The following is a 14,791-nucleotide window of genomic DNA, read 5'->3' as shown; positions in this document are numbered from 1 at the left end:
TTAAACAATTTCCAGATAAGCAAAAGCTGAGAATTTACCCCCGTCAAACTGTCTCTACAGTGTATTTTCTGGAGGGATTGCTATAGATGGAGGTGGTGCTAAGGTTTAATACCTGTCACCAGAGGTAATGAAACCACTGTAAAGAATGTAGAACAGTTAATTACTAAGCAAATGCAAAATTAAATCAACTACCCTCAAAGTCAATCAAGGGATAGAAAAAGAGTGCAGAATATAATATCTAATATATAAAGAATAGAGGAGGAAGAAAAGGAGGAGAAAAAAAGAACTTTTAGATTGTGTTTGTAATAGCGTATTAAGTGAGTTAAGTTAGACTCTTAGATAGTAAGGAAGTTAACCTTGAACCTTTGGTAACCACGAATCTAAAGCCTGCAATGGTAGTAAGTACATACCTATTGATAATCACCCTAAATGTAAATGGACCGAAAGCACCAATCAAAAGACATAGAGTTGCTGAATGGATTCAAAAACAAGACCCATCTATATGCTGCCTACAAGAGACTCACTTTAAACCCAAAGACATACACAGACTAAAAGTGAAGGGATGGAAAAAGATATTTCATGCAACTAATAGGGAGAAAAAGCAGGAGTTGCGGTACTTGTTTCAGACAAAATAGACCTCAAAACAAAGAAAGTAACAAGAGACAAAGGACATTACATAATGATAAAGGGGTTAATCCAACAAGAAGGTATAACCATTATAAATATCTATGCGCCCAACACAGGAGCACCTATATATGTGAAACAAATACTAAGAGAATTAAAAGGGAAAATAGAATGCAGTGCATTCATTCTAGGAGACTTCATCACTACACCCACTCTGAAGGACAGATCAATCAGACAGAAAATAAGTAAGGAGACAGATGCACTGAACAACACATTTGAACAGATGAACCTAACAGACATCTTCAGAACTCAACACCCAAAATCAGCAGAATACACATTCTTCTCAAGTGCACATGGAACATTTTCAAGAATAGATCATATACTAGGCCACAAAAAGAGCCTCGATAAATTAAAAAGGATTGAAATTGTATGAACCAGTTTCTCTGACCACAAAGGTATGAAACTAGAAATAAATTATGCAAAGATAATGAAAAAGCCCACAAACACATGAGGCTTCACAACATGCTCTTAAATAACCAATGGATCAATGACCAAATAAAAACAGAGATCAAGCAATATATGGAGACGAATGACAACAATAATGCAACACTGCAAAATCTGTGGGACACAACGAAGGCCATGCTAAGACAAAAGTATATTGCAATACAGGCCTACCTCAGGAAAGAAGAACCATCCCATATGAACACTTTAAACTTATAATTAACGAAACTAGAAAAAGAAGAATAAATGAGGCCCAAAGTAAATAGAAGGAGGGACATCTTAAAAATTAGAGCAGAAATAAATAAAATCAAAAAGAATAATACAGTAGAAAGAATCAATGAAAGCAAGAGCTAGTTCTTCAAGAAAATAAACAAAATAGAGAAACCCCTAGCCAGATTTTTCAAGAAAAAAGGAGAGTCTACACACATAAGCAGAATCAGAAATGAGAAAGGAAAAATCACTATGGACACCACAGAAATACAAACAATTATTAGAGAATACTATGAAAAATTATATGCCACCAAACTGGATAACCTAGAAGAAATGGAGAAAAATATAATCTTCCAAGGCTGACCCAGAAAGAAACAGAAAATCTGAACAGTTCAATTAACAGCAACAAAATTGAATTGATAATCAAAAACCTACCTAAGAACAAAACCCCTGGACCAGATGGCTTCACCGCTGAATTTTATCAAACATTTAGTGAAGACCTAATACTCATTCTCCTTAAAATTTTCCAAAGAGTAGAAGAAGAGGGAATACTTTCAAACTCATTTTATGAGGCCAGCATCACTCTAATACCAAAACCAGGCAAAGACACCACAAAAAAAGGAAATTACAGACCAATATCCCTGATGAACGTAGATGCAAAAATACTCAATAAAGTATTAGCAAACTGATTCAAAAATACATAAAAATGATCATCCATCATGATCAAGTAGGATTTATTCCAGGGATGCAACAATGGTAAAACATTTGAAAATCTGTCAACATCATCCACCACATCAAAAAAAGATGGACAAAAACTGCATGATAATGTCAATAGATGCTGAAAAAGCATTTGACAAAATTCAACATCTATTCATAATAAAAATTCTTAACAAAATAGGTATTGAGGGCAAATTCCTCAACATAATAAAGACCATATATGCCAAACCCACAGCCAACATTATACTTAACAGCGAGAAGCTGAAAGCTTTTCCTTTAAATCAGGAATAAGAAAAGGATGCCCACTCTCCCCACTTCTATTCAACATAGTACCGGAGGTTCTAGCCACGGCAATTAGGCAACACAAAGAAATAAAAGGCATCCAGATTGGCAGGGAGGATGTTAACCTGTCCCTGTTTGCAGATGACATAAAAACCCTGAAGAATCCACTCCAAAATTACTAGATCTAATATCTGAATTCAGTAAAGTTGCAGGATACAAAATTAATACACAGAAATCTGTTGCATTCTTATACACTAACTATGAACTGGAAGGAAGAGAAATCAGGAAAACAATTCCATTCGCAGTGGCATCAAAAAGAATAAAATAGCTAGGAATAAGTCTAACCAAGGAAGTGAAAGACCTATACTCTGAAAACTATAAGACTGTCATGAGAGAAATTAAAGAAGATACCAATAAATGGAAACACATCCTGTGCTAATGATTAGGAAGAATTAATATTGTCAAAGTGGCCATCCTGCCTAAAGCAATATACAGATTCAGTGGAATCCCTATCAAAATACCAACAGCATTCTTCAACGAACTAGAGAAAATCATTCTAAAATTCATATGTAACCACAAAAGACCTGGAATATCTAAAGCAATCCTGAGAAGGAAAAGTAAAGCGGGGGGATTATGCTCCCCAACTTCAAGCTCTACTACAAAGCTACAGTAATTAAGACAATTTGGTACTGGTATAAGAACAGACCCATAGACCAGTGAAACAGACTAGAGAACCCTGATATAAACCCAACCATATATGGTCAATTAATATATGATAAAGGAGCCATGGACATACAGTGCAGAAATGATAGCCTCTTCAACAATGGTGTTGGCAAAACTGGACAGCTACATGCAAGAGAATGAAACTGGATTATTGTCTAAACCCATACACAAAAGTAGACTCAAAATGGATTGAAGACCTGAATGTAAGTCATGAAACCATAAAACTCTTAGAAGGCAACATAGGCAAAAATTTCCTGAATATCAGCATGTGCAACTTTTTCTTGAATGCATCTCCTCAAGCAAGGGAAACAAAAGCAAAAATGAACACATGGGACTACATCAAACTGAAAAGTTTCTCTATGGCAAAGGACACCATCAACAGAACAAAAAGGCATCCTACAGTATGGGAGAATATATTTGTAAATGACATATCCAACAAGGGGTTAACATCCAAACTATATAGAGAACTCACAGGCCTCAACACCCAAAAAACAAATAACCTGATTAAATAATGGGTGGTGGATATAAAGAGACAGTTCTCCAAAGAAGAAATTCAGATGGCCAACAGACACATGAAAAGATGCTCCACATCACTAATCATCAGAGAAATGCAAACTAACACCAAAATGAGATATCACCTCACACCAGTAAGGATAGCCAGCATTGAAAAGACTAAGAACAACAAATGCTGGCGAGGATGCGGAGAAAGGGGAACCCTTCTACACTGCTGGTGGGAATGTAAGCTAGTTCAACCATTGTGGAAAGCAATATGGAGGTTCCTCAAAAAACCAGAAATGGAAATACCATTTGACCTGGGAATCCCACTCCTTGGAATTTACCCAAAGATTACAACTTCTCAGACTCAAGACATATGCATCCCTATGTTTACTGCAGCACTATTTACAATAGCCAAGATATGGAAGCAACCCAAGTGTCTATCAGTAGATGAATGCATAAAGAATAAGTGGAACATATACACAATGGAATACTATTCAGCTATAAGAAAGAAACAGATTCTACCATTTGCAACAACATGGATAGAGCTGGAGGATATTATGCTCAGTGAAATAAGCCAGGTGGAGAAAGAGAAGTACCAAATGATTTCCCTCATTTGTGGAGTATAACAACGAAGCAAACCTGAATGAACAAAATAGCAGTAGACTCACAGACTCCAAGAAGGGACTAATGGTTACCAAACGGGAGTGGTGTGGGAGGATGGGTCGGGAGGGAGGGAGATGAGGATTGAGGGTATTATGTTTAGTACACATGGTGTGGGGTGTCATGGGAAAAACAGTGTATCCCAGAGAAGGCAAACAGTTTATCTGTGGCATCTTCTACACTGATGGACAGTGACTGCATTGGGGTATGGGTGGGGACTGGATAATGTGGGTAAATGTAGTAACCACACTGTTTTTTCATGTGAAACCTTCATAAGAGTGTATATCAATAATACCTTAATAAAAAGTTTAAAAAAATGTTATTATTTGAGCTCTTCATTGAGTACAGATGAAAGTACTCTTGTGTATTACCATATTTAGGCTGTTTAATGCTGATACTTAAACATATCAGCATTGTGATATGTTTTACTTTCCCCCCAAACCTTCAATTCAGTTAAAGAAACATTTTTTGTGTAACTCCTTCTAGGCTAGTTTCAGGGCCCACACTCTAGGCTGAAAATCCTGTTCCCACTATCCAGGTACTGATTACCTATTGATGGGGGCAGACATACAACATTATGCACAGAAGACAGAGTATATGATAAGTTCTGTAATAGACATAAGTAAAATTCTGGGAAAGAGAAAGTTCCAATTTGCCTGCTATTTTGGAAGGGCATCAAGTAGCCACGATCATCTGTGATGCACTTTGAAAGTGAAAGTTATTTTGACTGGTGACGAAGGTAAGGGTAGGATAATGAGATCAGTGTTCCAGGTGGAATGATAAGCCTTAAAAAAGGACTAGCTAAGTGCTTGATGTGATATTGGGGAGCAGTGAAGTATGTGGTGTGCTTGGAGTGTAGAGTGTAGTGAGTAGTAATAGTGGAGGTAAGATAGTTGGCACCTACCTCTGGCCATTGAATGCTAAACTGAGGAATTTGGATTTTCCTCTGAAAGCAGTTCACATTTCTTAGTGTTTTGTCCAATCTCAGTCCATATCAGGATAAAATTCCAGTCATTTCTTTTAATAAAAATAGTTTCAAAGATAATATCTCTAAGCGTCTTACACTCACATCCAGTTTTTATTTTTCACTTTCTTTGGCTACTTACAATTCTCTCTATCCAATCAGGAAAGTCTTAATGAATAAATGGGTTTATGAGTTAGTATGATGGGTATCACAGAAGGAATTCAAGGTGAGAAGGTAATATGCAAGTGTTTGGATGAGAAAAAGAGATGCATGAAGCAGAAACAGCTTTCAGCTCTTGTCATTGTAGTTTTCTCTTGCTTGGAGATGATGTAGGTTACCAGCAGACATGCTTCTAGTCCCAGTCTGGCAAATGGTGGTGCTGGGACATAATCTTGGGCCTCTGTTTTAACCCCAATACACACATTTGGACAAATTACTCCATTTCTCTGGACCTCATGTTCCTCATTTTAAAAATGAGGGGTGGTTCTAAATAAGCTCCAGGTCCCCTTCCTCTTCCATGAGGCGATGTATAACAGTCATGGCAACACAGTACCTCTTGGCTTTTTCTTTGCTGAGGGACGCTGGCGTCTCACTCTGGATGCACTCAGCTGATTTCCTGCATCTGGCTTGCTCTGCTGTCTTACACTTACATGCTAAATAAGGGAAGGGTTGTGGAAGATATGGGAATGAGAGTGCTGGAGGTAGAGAGGAAAGTTGGTCCTCAAGGTGTACTTTGAGCTGGCAGTGTGAAGGGTATAGACAAGGAGGGAGAACTATAAATTAGACAAAGCTGATCTTTCTCACTCCTAAGTTTGTTACTTTATACACCTTCTGTGTGTCAGGCAGTATTGACTGGTGCCACCTGGCTTGTTTTGTACATTCTACTCTGTTAATTTCTTCAGATATAATCACTTTGTTTGCTGGCAACCAAAGGCATGCATTTGCTTAAAAGAGGAGGTATCTCTTACCAAGTTTTTTTTCTTCTTTTGTTTCTGTTTTTTTAGCATATTGTCCCTTGACAGATAAAATTCAAATCGTTGGCCTCATTCAAATCCATTTCTAACTAGTGGAGCCAACTTGCCCAGCAAAAATGGTTCCCCAGGGAGGCTCAGTGGTGGCTTGTATGCAGAAATAGCTAACTTTAAAAATAACCCTCTGAGTATAAGGGAAAATCCATGCCCTGAGATAATTTGGATTCTTATGTTGAGGACCTTTCACCTACATGTGTGCACCAAGTGGTTTATTAGTGAAAGGGCTAATACATATTTGCATAGAAAAAGACTGTGTTAAATCTTAATTTTCTCAGCATTTTCTTTAGGGGAAAAAAGGTTGAAATCGTTCGTTGTCCTTAGTTCTCTGGAATTGAAAATATGGACTTAATGTCTTAAGTGTACCGATTACCAAGAAAAACGAATGCTTTTCCATGGCATTCTGGAAACATTACTCTGCCTAGCACTTATTTCAGGATGGTCCTTTCTGCAAAGTGGGCAAGCCAAGCATATCTTGGATTTCTGACTTGGCTGTGAATGGCAGCCTTTTTCCAAATAACTATGCCTTCTGTTTCAGATTGAAAAATAGGTAACCAGGCCTGGAATGATGCTTGGGAGAAAACCTTGAATGGTAACTTAAAAAAAAGCATTTTGCACATTTTCTTACAACTTCAGAAGCCTTTAGGTTCAGACTTGCAAATGAACAATGCCTTCTGGTTTCATAGGCAGTTTCAGCCTTTTGAAAAATTATCTTCTTTGACATCTGTTCTTTTTTCTTCAACACATTTTCTTTTCCATGAATGACCCCAAAAGCATATTTGTTGGAGGAAAAGAAGCTCAGGTCCCTCTCAGTAAACACTTCTTTCCAAGAAAAATAAATAACAGGATAGTTGAGAAGTAATGGAGGATTTTTCGCTGCCCTCTGGATTGCCCATAGTGCACTCAGGAACTGTCTAGACTGAAGAAGAAAAGACCTTTGCTGTTGGTCAGTGTTCGTGTGCCCTGGGTCTGGCCCCTGCAGCCTTCTCCATTTGTTCTTCTCATAGTCTGTGAAAATACATTGTCCATCATGTATGAGCCTTTTGTGAGTTTCTGAGTCTAGGTTTCTGTAACACCAAGACTTGTGGCCTATTCCCGAAGGTCTCTTTCTCCTTCAAGTTTAGGCAGGAAATCTGAGGTTCCATGTCATAATAAAAATAAAGAGGTGAAATACATGAAAGCCCACTGTAAATTGTGAAATGCACTTTAAATGTAAGATCTTATCAAAAATAAAATGGAGGTATAAAAAATCTCCTAGACTTCTACATGATTTACTTAAAGTACGTGGAAATGCCCTATTTTTCACAATTGCATTTGATTAAAAACTTCTTAGAATAGTGTTGAAGTTATCTAGTTCACACTTTTCTTTGGGGAGAAAGCCACTTAAATAATTTTAGAAAGATGGATATTCTTTTCATTAAAGTCTGTAGAAGAGAAGAATCCATACCCCTTTTGGCAGCCCTTGCCAGTGTTTCACAGTTCCTTGAGGTGTGAATTCTGATTTACAACCTAAGGATCTCCTTACCTAACTGAAGTTTGTTTCTTTTGTCTCATTAAGCACTCCTATTCCTAACATTCACAGTCACAAGAGTTGATTATGTTTTGTGTTCAGGAGCTTCACTGGACTGTTCAGCCTTTAGCAAAGGCGTTGAACAGGCCATGCAGCAGCTCTTTTGGCTCCAAAATGACAGGCTCTGTCATGGTCTCCAGTCATCTGAAGGGCTGTGGAAGAGTGATTAACCATGGCCTGTAGGTGTAGGGTCTTGTGAAATATGACAGGTGCAATTTAAAAGGAGACATGTTTTAGTTCACTGTATGGAAGGGCTTTGTGGTAAAGCTGTCTAAAAACGAATGGGTAGCTTTAGTTACTTGTATCATCATCATCATCATCATCATCATCATTATTATCATCACCACTATAATTATTTTTAAAGCAGAATAGTACTCTAGTAGCTACTTATTGAATGACTAATATGTCCAGGTAGTGTACTAAGGGCTTGAAAGACATTATGTTTAATCTTCAAACCGTCTTGTGAAGTATCATTCATTTTACAAATAAGGAACCTGAGACAGAATTTTGAGTTCTTTTCCTACATCCAGGCTACATGATAGATGCTCATACTGTAAAGAGATTGAAGCAGTACATGGGAGGAGGTGGACCACTATTCATTTTTATATTGTGCCATGTGAGTTTTAAATGCAAATGCATTTAACTTGTATGTAGAAGTACAGAAATTATGACTTGTACTTTGTAGCTCATGCATGCATATGTATTTTTTATCTTAACCACAACAGTGGAAATGCTGTACAATGCATCTCAACAGTTTTTATTTATTTTTTGATAGTGCACACATTCTACCAACATTTTCTACTTACTGACGAATAAGGCGGAACCAAAAGGAGGAAGAACTATGGGTTGTCCTATCTTTCCCTGTATTTCCATGTTATTTTTATTGTGAGTGGTTGGCTAATACAGTGAAGGAACATGAATAAGAAAGAATATGATAAGCTTCCTTGGTTGTTTGAGTTTCTTAGAATGCCACTGCTTTCTTCCTACATTCAAAGAAAGCTCTGGATTGAATAAAAAGTATGACTCTAAAGGTTGTTAGTGCCTCTGCTTACTCAGTCATGGATACAATCTTCTTATCCTGGACTGACTTTGAGTCTTCCTGAACTCCTACATTGGACTTCCATTGGAATCCATTGGATCCATTGGAATTGTGTGCTCATAGAACTTTATGAGGGCTAATATGTGAAAGAGTAGCAAGGAATGGTGGGGGGCTGGGGGATTTGGAGGGTGAGGGAGTAGGGTAGAATGGGATACACTTACTGTGCACATTGCCTCTACTCATGTGCATAATGCATTGTCCCTGGACTTAACTTATAAAACACAAGATCAATGATAGAATCATAAAGAATTTTAAGATGGTGATGGCAGAGCATCAAACTAAAGGCAGAGCCCTTATAAGCACAGGACTTTTGAGTATAAGGTAAGCATGTTATAGAAGCTGTGTGGTGAGTATGACAAAAGCTATATGCAAATGGGACAGCAAGTAGCTGGGTTCACATGCATATTGTATGCATCTCCTCTGCTCACAGTCATGTTTCATTGTCTCAGCGGACTTTGCTTACAGAACAAAGTTCAAAGATAAAATTATAAGGAATTAAGATGGCAGCAATAGAGATTAAACCAAGCATAATACCCTTCTAAATGTAGGCCCCTGTAAGACTGTATAGATCTCGTACCTATGAAGCTGGCCCTGGCTTCTTCACTTAACATTTCTGATGCCTGGGATAGGAAGACTCAAAGCTTGATCTCATCTGGGCCTGTTGACTAGAGCACCTACATGTGGCCTCTCAGTGTGAATTGTTTTTCTCTCAATGTGGTGGTTAGGTACCAACAGGGAGCGTCCTTAAAGGGATATTTCAGAGGGTAAATATTCCAAAAGAACCAGGTAGAAAGCCTGGCCTTTAATGACATAATCTTGGATATCACATGATACCACTTCTGCAGGTCAGGGAAGGGGACATAAAGACGGGAAGAATGTAAAAAAAATGTGGGACCATGTTTTAAAACTGTTTCAGTTTTATCAGGTGCTCAGGTGTTTTCATATTCTTCTTCTTTTCTCTTCTCTGTTCTCATTTCTTCCATCTAGTTCTTTCTCTCTCATCTCCCCTCCTCCCTCTCCTTGTATCACACTTTTTCTCCGTGTTGAATGGGAGAAAAAACTTAGAGAGATGGAGAGGAAATAAAAGTGGGTGAGAAACCAGGAGAAAGCAAGAAAGAAAGTGGGATTAGCACTTACCTCTCTGTTTAGCTATGAATTTATGGCAGTATTTAAATATTTAAAAATTTCAGACACCTAAGTATCTCCATTATTCCATCTCAGCCCTACCTCATCGCAAGAAAAATGTGTGATTCTACACAGTACCATTTCTTCCTGTTTATTTTTCATTTATTTGCCTTTGAATATAAGCACTTCTATTAGCCACGGTCTTATATTCTCTGCACTTCATTTCTCTCTATCGACTCTACTACGTTTCTTGACTTCTCTAGAATTCAAGCAACATGGCTTCAAATGTTCTATAACCAGCGTTATATAAAAGAGATAGAAACTTATTCCAAATAAACTGAAGCAAGATGTGACTGCAAGAGGAATTTTGGCCAATAAATGTGAAAAAAAAATCTCATTGTATATGCTAAGAGAATGCATTTGGCAAGAGCATAGACTTCAGTGGAAACTGATAGAGCTGGTTTGTATAAAGCATCTTTAACCCATCTGCTACTTGAATGATGGCTTCTGACTCAGTCTCCTTATTTCAAAGGATACTATTTGAGTATTGCCTTAAATCTCGAATTCCACTCATAAAACAACACTTTGATTTGCTAAGGGGAACTAAATCAGAAACATGTAGACTTGGCATCACTCACATTTACAAAATGATTGAGCAGTGTCAGGATAATGCCAAGTAAAACAATGTGATGAACTCCAAACATCATTTTCTCACATACCTAAGAGTACTTGGTTCCAGGCTCTCCAGAATCAATGCCAGAGATAACCTTGCCCTGACAGAATCTATGGCTTTAAGAAGGGAATGTATCATGGTGTTTATCTCTGAAGTCATTATTTCCCACACACCACAGGACTGGTTTATATTATTTAGTAGATAATTAAGTACCAACAAAAGCATTTTATGTTGGTCTTATTGTTTTTTTTGGGCCAAGATAGTTCAAACTAGGTATATTAAAGTAGTGTCCCATAAGAAACATTAGGCTAATAACTTAAACCCAAATGAAATCTTTTCAGAGTAGGAAATTATCTTTTATCTTAATAGTTATAAAAGTATTTTCATTTTTGTTCTCTTTAGATAATTACAGTATCATATCTATACCATTTTATATTCCACTTTTCCCATGGATTGTAACAGTGTGAAGAACATGGGTTTTAGAGCCGGACAGATCTGGATTCGAATCTTGGCTCTGTCATCTCCAGTCTCTGTGGACAAACAACAATGAAGTTGTTTATCCACTTTAGTCTTCAGTTTATCTGTAAAATGAGGATGACAGCTGACACCCAAATATAACTTGGGTTCCACACGACTAGTCTCTGTGTAGTATCGTATTAAAAGAAACAGCAATTTAGCACAACAGTGTAACTGAAAATAATTAAGATCTTTAGTCTTTAAAATGCAAAATAAAAAACTTACAAAAAATTTAACAGCTTTATCAATGTGTAATTGGTATTCAATAACTGCACATATTTAAAGCATAAAATCAAAAAAATTTTAACATTAATATACACCCATAAAATCATCACTACAATCAAGATAATGAATTTGTCTATGTTCCCCAGAAGTTCCTGAATGCCTCATTGTAAAACTTTACTTCTGTTCCATCCTGGTTCCCCCATCCCTAGGCAACCATTGACCTGTTTTCTGTCATTATGTATTAGATTGTATTTTAAAAATTATGTAGATGGGATCATACAGTGTGTACTGTTTTTTGTTGGCTTCTTTTACTCAAGCGTAATTGTTTTGAGATTCATTCATGTTGTACATGTTAATAGTTCATTCCTTTTTATTGCTGAATGAATAACCTGTTTTATTAATATACCACAATTTGGTTATTCATTTACCTGTTGATGGCCATCTGTTTGTTTTTTTTCTTTGAGTTTTCACCGTCACAAATCAAGCCACTATGAACATTCTTGTACAAGTCTTTGGATATATGCTTTTATTTCTCTGGCAAGTGTATGTTTAAGTCCTCAAGAAACAAACAATTTTCTGTAGTTATTTCTCTGGCAAGTGTGTGTTTAACATTTTAAGAAACTAAAAAACTGTTTTCTATAGTAATCATTTTATTGTTATTTTACTTTCCAGCAATGTTGTGTGGAAGTTCTAGTTGCTCCATATCCTTGTCAATACTTGGTATGGTCAGTCTTTGTAATTTTAGGTATTCTAATAGATAGGTAGTGATATCTCATTTTAGTTTTAATTTACATTTCCCCAGTGAAAAGTAGTGTTGAACATAATTTCATGTGCTTATCTGCTATCCATATATCATCTTTGGAGAAGTGTATGTTCAAATAATTTCCCATAAAAAAATTGGTTTGTTTATTTATTTTTGAGTTTTGAAAGTTCTCTATATATTCTAGATAAAAGTCCTTTATGAGGTATGTGATCTGTAAATATTTTCTCCTGGTCTGTGGCTTTTTATTCTCTGGACAGTGTCTTACAAAGAGCAGAGTCTTAATTTTGATAAAGTCCAGTTTATATATATATTTTTTCTTTTATGAGTTGTGCTTTTGGTGTTATTACATTCTCAATGCACAGAAAATCTTTAAAAAATGTTTTTAGACATCTCTAAATTGCTCTGGACAGCAGTACTGATAAATCTAGATCTATACTTTCCTCAGATCTTCTCAATACTTGGATATGTAGACTTTCATTTCTCTGCCTCTGCCCACTTTTCCTCTTTTTATTATGGACAAAATATCTCAATCTTATTTGTCCAAGTAAGCATTTTTTTTAGGTTACCAAATAAGAAGCTGCTACAGTTATAGGAATTGCACTGTCTACATAACCTTCTTTAGATGAGAGCAAAAATGAACAATGTGAGCATTAGATGAGATGATACATGACAGTACTGAGTGCTAAGTGAGATGCTTGATATGGCTATCATTATGATGGCCATTTTCTATTGGTTAGCTGAACACTTTTCAGCATCACTCAACTGTAGTATTGGTGCTATGTAGATATAACTATAGTGTGTACATAAGAAAGGAGAGAGGGAAGAAAAAGTCCTATTTTGGAATATACTCTTAAATGTAAGGTTTTTTAACTGGAAAATCACTTGTTTTCCACTAATGTAGTAACCTCATGTGAGAGATACCACCTAGACCCTTTAGATGTCCAAAATCTATAAAATGATTTAAGAACTTAGAGGTCTAGCTCACATGACTTGATCCCAGTATTGATTGCCCTGCAGGTCAAAATATTTCAGTTATGAACTTCTATGGGCACGGATAGGGGAAAAATTTCCCTTACAACCTTTATAGGTAGCTATTCTTGATTTCCCTATGAGATGGCCTTACATTTTTAAAGGACTTTTGAGATCTAGGTTGGTTCTAGAGCTTCTTTAATATCTACTTGGATAATATTTCCAGCTTCCTAGCTGGCCTTAAGAATCAATCCAACTGGAACACAGAGGTGTCAAAACTAACTGAGTTCTATGATGTTGAGTTTTGTTCAGACCAGGTTTAGAGTACTCTCAGGGGAATATTGGCCTCATAGATGAGTTGGAAAGTATTCCCTCTTCCTCCATTTTCTGGAAGAGCTTGTGAAGGGTCGGTATTATTTCTTCCTAACATTTAATAGAATTTACCAGTAAAGCCATCTGGATATGATATTTATTTTGAGCACAGATTGTTAATTACCAATTAAGTGCCTTTACTCATTATAGGTCTATTCAAATTTTCTATTTCTTTGTGAGTTAGTTTGTTCTTGAGTCATTTGTGTCTTTCTAAGAGTTTGTTTATGTCATCTAAGTTGTCTAATGTATTAACATAAAATTGTTCATAATAATCCCTGATAATTTTTTCGACTTCTGTAGGATTAGTGGTGATGTGTCCTTTTCCATTTCTGATTTTGGTCATCTGTCTTATTTTTTTTCTTGGTGGGTCAGACTAAAAATTTGAACAGTATTTTTTTTTAACCTTCTCTGAGGCATTTTTTGGTTTTATTTTCTCTATTGCTTTTCTGTCTTCTTTCTAATTGATTTGCAGTCTCTTCTTTATTCTTTCCTTTGGATTGTGTTTACTTTTTATTTTCTAGGTTTTTAACATGGAAGCTTAGTTATTGATTTGAGAACTTTTTTTTTCTAGCAGAGGCATTTAAAAGTTATAAATTTTTCTCTAAGAATTGTTGCTTAGCTGAAAATAGATAAATTTATTGCTGGCTATTTTTACTTAAGAAGATATAGTAGTAGTTTTTAATCTTGGTTTGGCAGAGACTATCCAGATATTTGTTCTGCTTGGACACTGGGGTTGAATATTAACTGCCCTGCCAAAGCTTCAATCTTTAGGGGCATATACACTGTTGCTGGAAATTCTGTTTTGTCCCAAACATTTGTCTTCTAGAGAAGGATTTACAAAACCATTTCCCCAGCTGCCTGTCTTTACCTAATTCAGTTTCTGCCCTGCATTTGTGATTTTTCTGTGACTTTTCATTTTATTAGTTCAGTTGATTTTTATGATCACTTTAAACTGAAGAGAGGGGAGGAAGTGAGGGATATTGTGTTCCAAATGATGGAAGGACCTAACATTAGAAGGCTTGAATTTTGTCCTCAATTTCATTACTTTTGTTTGAGTAGAGAGATATGATTTCAGAGGTATCAGGAAGGCATTCTTCATACCTTCATTCCATCCATCCATCTTTGTCTGGTTGATGCCCACTTACTTTTCAGTCCTTGGCTTAGATATTCCTTCTAGAATTTTCTGTCACTTTCACTTGGTTAGACCTCCCCTTGCATAACAGCATGGCTTAACTCTATCATAGCAATTACTGTACTTTAGTGTACCTGATT

General features: G+C 36.4%; 1 protein-coding gene across 1 annotated transcript in view; it reads left to right on the top strand.

Moving 5' to 3' along the window:
- Nucleotides 1-14,791, top strand: part of HPSE2 (heparanase 2 (inactive)) — a 678,034-nt gene that overhangs the window by 101,578 nt on the left and 561,665 nt on the right. The gene's annotated exons all lie outside the window — the stretch shown is intronic.

This window comes from Manis pentadactyla, chromosome 8, assembly GCF_030020395.1.
Source record: "Manis pentadactyla isolate mManPen7 chromosome 8, mManPen7.hap1, whole genome shotgun sequence".
In the NCBI taxonomy this organism is placed as follows: domain Eukaryota; kingdom Metazoa; phylum Chordata; class Mammalia; order Pholidota; family Manidae; genus Manis; species Manis pentadactyla.
Note: the sequence above shows the minus strand (reverse complement) of the source record. Positions and strands in the feature narration are given on the sequence as shown.